Source organism: Saccopteryx bilineata, chromosome 4, assembly GCF_036850765.1.
Source record: "Saccopteryx bilineata isolate mSacBil1 chromosome 4, mSacBil1_pri_phased_curated, whole genome shotgun sequence".
In the NCBI taxonomy this organism is placed as follows: domain Eukaryota; kingdom Metazoa; phylum Chordata; class Mammalia; order Chiroptera; family Emballonuridae; genus Saccopteryx; species Saccopteryx bilineata.
The window spans coordinates 186,723,104-186,728,144 of NC_089493.1; the positions used below are offsets into that span (position 1 = coordinate 186,723,104).

The following is a 5,041-nucleotide window of genomic DNA, read 5'->3' on the forward strand; positions in this document are numbered from 1 at the left end:
TACTGAAGCTTTTATAATGATTTACGTTAGTAATAGGCTTTCTCCAGTTCACTTAATTTAATCATTCTCAATTTATTCTTCCTTTGATGGAAAACAATTAAAGACAATGTAGAGTTCCCCGAAATCAGAGCCCTTACCTCTGTAGACACAGGTGTGTGGTACTGTATACTTATTTCTGTGCAGTTTCTCCAGAAGTTCTGTGCAATGGTCAGGAACCAGAGTACAGCCCTACCTTAAAGGCAGTAGAATGATCTTGTTTTAGAATATTAACAAGATACATGATATTAGTACGGGCAAACCTTTCTCAGACACTATTATGTGCCATACACCGTGGTAATGTCTTTATATGGATGTCCTTGTTGAATCCTCATTTCTGAAGTGTGAGGGAGGAACATGTATGGTCCTTACCCTGTAACTGGGCAGACTGAAGCCTGGAGAGGCGAGGAAGCTTAGCATGGCTATGTAGCCAGGCTGTGTTGGCAGGTCATCCAAACTCTCATTCCTCAGAACCTGTGCTAACCGCCACTGATCATGTGCAAGTCAAATGATTTTCTTTCCCCATGCATGGTTTTCTAAAAGTTTCCCTTAAGACTTCACACTTACTGGCCCCAATTCCCCAATCCCTCTTTTTCCAAGTATTCATATATTTCGCTCCCTCATTTCTTTCAGGTCTTGGCTCACACTGTACCTCCTTAGAAGAGTCTTCCCTGAACATGCTGTCCCTGCCAAGAAACAGCCCCTGCCACTCTGTCTGTTGGCTTCCTTTCTTTCTCTTTATAAGTCTTACCATTACCTGACACCATAGAGTATTGATTTGTTTAGTTAATATTTACTACACTGTAACCATGAAGTTGTTGAAGACAGAGAATTTTTATGTGCCTTGCACACTGTAAGAACTTGGTAAATATTTGCTGAATGGACAAATGTGTGAATAGTATTAAATAATAAGCAAGTGAGTGACAGTCCTAAGTGACATCGTTGGTACAACGAAAGCACTCAGTAAAAGTTGAGTCATCTATTTTATTTGATAACAAAATAACAGCAATAACAATTATCAAAAAGTGATGAGACAGAATATATTTTGTCATGCAATTAGATGAGAGAAGACTGCTAAATTATATACATTTTAAAGCATGTATACATCCAAGTCGTGTGGTTAGATAAGGTAAAATATGTAATATAAACTGGGAGATAGAATGACCTATGTGTATTTGTGACCTGTTTTCTTCAACAGAGAGCAGAATTATTCTTAACATTCCTGGATTCTTGAAGAATGGAATTAGTCCATTTGTAATTAAACACAGAGAAAGGAAGCTCACTTACTGAATTAATAAAAGTGATGTTCACACGCTCCAGTTTATGACGACCACACTAATTTTTACTTCACACATTACTTTTTATAGCTCTTTTGCTGAACAGGATGTCAAGGGGTAGCCCAGCATGTTGTCCATAGTGATCATAAGTAAACCGTGGATATTAAGTTTCCATAATTCTCTGAAGAGTTGATATAAAGCTAGTAAATTTCCTAAACTACAGAAATTTCACTCTGTTTCCTCAATTCAGAAACACACACACAGAGAGAGAGAGCAAGAAGCATCAACTGATAGTTGCTTCACTTTTGTTGTTTATTGTTCACTTCTCATATGAGCCTTGATCAGGCAAGCCTGGGGTTTCAAACCAGCAACCTCAGCGTTCCAGGTCACCGTTCTATCCATGGCACCACCACAGGTCAGGCCCTAGTACGTTTTAAACCAATATCCCAATATTCCATATTCCTTTTCTTATTTAAACTAGTTTGAGCTGGGTTTCTATCACTTACAACTAAATAAGCTAAAATTAGTATCATTGGACGTACTATGCACTGGCTCACATCTAAATGTGAAACTGACAATTATAAACATCATTAAGAAAGAATTTTTTTTGTTATTATTAAGTGAGAGACAGGGATGCAGAGAGACAAACTCTCACTTGCTCCTTGACTGGGATCCACCCAGCAAGGCCCCTTACCAGGCAATGCTCTGCCTGTCTGGGACGCTGCTCCATTGCTCAGCAACCAAGCTATTTTAGCACCTGTTGTGAGAACATGGAGTCATCCTCAGTGCCTGGAGCCAACTTTGCTTGAACCTTCAAGCAATGGCTGTGGGAGGGAAAGAGAATGAGAGAGATGGGGGAGGGAAGCAGATGGTCGCTTCTCCTGTGTGCCCTGACCAGAATGAAACCCAGGACTTCCATACACTGGGTGGATGCTCTACCTCTGAGCCAACTGGCCAGGACAAGAAAGGAATTTGAAGTGAAAAGATATGAAGCCATTTTTTCCCCAAACACAGGAATCTGTGGGTACTTTTGGCCAAAAATCACAACAGAAGTTGCAACTATTAGTTACCAAAATAGTAAAAACAATAAAGAAATTAATTATGAAAACTAAAGGAAAGTATAAGGCCCTTCAAGTAAGAAAAGATAAATATTAAGATGGAGGATAATTTAAATTTTTAAATTTTTAATGGGGAGCACACTTAATACAAGGAAAACAAAATCTTAAAACAAGTACACTAAGAAAAGCAATTAAAATGAAATTTATTATGAGTTGTAACTAGGTTAGTCTAGTGGATAAGGTACATTATCAAAAATATATATCTACATATGCATGCATGTATTAAGTGAATGGGCAAACAATTTAGTGAATATTAAATATGATGAAGCAGAGTGAAAACAGTTATTGAGGTTTTGGGCATGAGAACTGGGCAAATGGCTGGAGGTTGGAAGATGGTATATACATCTTGTTGAAGAATATTCAGTTTGAGATGCAGTGGGAAATCCAAGCGGAGAGAACATCCAGCCCAGAATCTTTTTATTCGATCCCCTCTGGCTCAGTTACATCATGAAATAGTCTGCCTCTGCAACTTTACTTACGTGATTCATCCACCTGGAATAACCCTACTTTTTCAACTCTTTGGATCTTTTTTTAAAAGTTCTATTTGTCCTTCAAGCTCCTATTCAGATCTCACATCTTTCCAAATCCAATCCCAGTTCCGCCCAATGGAACACATTCTTTCCCCGTCTGGACGATGACATATTTCAGACAGGTATTCATAGAAGCCCTCGACGCAGTCTATTCTGTATTAGGTTTCTTTGTACAGGTGCTGTCATCTGCAGTGCAGCCCGATTTAGTACTGCACAAGTGTATCAGATATATTGGAATGACAGGTGTGGAGGATAGATATGTGTAGAAACATTTGGCTTTGGGAAGTGGCCTGAGTTAGTAACTATGTTTGAGGGAACAAAACTGGCATCACAGGCCCTGGCCAGTTGGCTCAGTGGTAGAGCGTCGGCCTAGAGTGCGGAAGTCCCGGGTTCGATTCCCGGCCAGGGCACACAGGAGAAGCACCCATCTGCTTCTCCACTCCTGCCCCTCTCCTTCTTCTCTGTCTCTCTCTTCCCCTCCCGCAGCCAAGGCTCCATTGGAGCAAAGATAGCCCGGGCGCTGGGGGTGGCTCCATGGCCTCTGCCTCAGGCGCTAGACTGGCTCTGGTCGCAGCAGAACAACGCCCCGGATGGGCAGAGCATCGCCCCCTGGTGGGCGTGACGGGTGGATCCCGGTCCGGCGCATGCGGGAGTCTGTCTGACTGCCTCCCCGTTTCCAACTTCGGAAAAATACAAAAAACAAAACCAAAAACTGGCATCACAGGTAATATAAGTTCTTCAGGGGTCTCCAAACTTTTTACACAGGGGGCCAGTTCACTGTCCCTCAGACCATTGGAGGGCTGCTAAATACAGTGGTCTTCTCACTGACCACCAATGAAAGAGGTGCCCCTTCCAGAAGTGCAGTGGGGGCTGGATAAATGGCCTCAGGGGGCCGCAGTTTGGGGACGCCTGGTAGTCAAACTTATTTTTTTCTCTTTTAGGTCAGAACGTGTGTGTGTGTGTGTGTGTGTGTGTGTGTGTGTGTGTACTGCTCATCAGGATCTCAGACAAATATAAGGTTTGAAACTGTCAGATATTCATTGGGTTTGCATATATTACTTTATAAGGTTTTTGTTAAAAAGAAAAAAGTTTGTTCCCAAATGGTTTATCAAGCTTGGGAGAAAATATTACGCATAATTGCTACACCTTAGATGGCAATATACTATACCAAACTAATCATATATATTTATAGCCTGCATAAACTCTGTTTGCCCATCCATGGCAAGCATTTAATAAAGACAGTTCATCTGGAAAGGAAGTTAAATTAAATAATTCAAAATGAATGCGATGCATATTCACAAAAATGTGGTGTGTAGATTGAGCTAACAGAAAGGAAGTCAGGACCCAGCAAAGAGAGACAAGCTAAAATTCAGACTTTCCATTACTATACACGAGGCTTTCGCTCTATCTTTTGTACCCATTCTTTTTAGACATTGTGCTTTGGGCCATTTTTATTAATCTCTCTAATCTCTAATACAGGGTGGGGTAAAGGTAGGTTTACAGTCGTTTGTGTGGAAAATAACATGATAATAAATAATACAAGAGTAAGCTCCGTTGCACATCCTCACGTGTGTAAACCTAGTTTTCTTCTCTCCCCACACATCTCTATTGTACGCTGCCGAGATAGAAGAAAAAATGATCTGCCAGCTGCTGTATACAAATCAAAAGACTATATTATATAGTCAAAAGCTTTTTCAAGGTAGATTGTACTTTCTTAACATGAGAGCAAATTTAATTTAAGTATGAGGGAAGGATGGTAAATTCTAGTATTTTCATTCTTGAGGAATAGTCACACTATTGTGATGATAATCAACGGAAAAGGAAAAGACCAAGAACGTTGAATTGAAGATCATTTTCCAGTGCCAGCCAAACTGAAGAGAAATAAAGCAGCAAATAGCAGTGGTAGGCGGAGCTGTTTTGGCTCTTGAACTGGCTACAACCTTTTATCTGCAATTGTTTTTTTTTTCTTTTTTCTTCTTTTTCTTTTTCCAAGTGAGAGGAGGGGAGATAGAGAGACAGACTCCCACATGCTCCCCCACTAGCACCTACCCAACAACCCCACCTGGGGCCATGCTCCCAG

At 40.7% G+C, this 5,041-nt stretch overlaps 1 non-coding gene across 1 annotated transcript; it reads left to right on the top strand.

Annotated features, from left to right (window-relative positions):
* Positions 1 to 3,295: 3,295 nt before the first annotated feature.
* Positions 3,296 to 3,371, top strand: TRNAS-AGA (transfer RNA serine (anticodon AGA)). The gene has a single exon. It is a non-coding gene; the product is annotated as a tRNA-Ser (tRNA).
* The last annotated feature ends 1,670 nt before the right edge of the window (positions 3,372 to 5,041 follow it).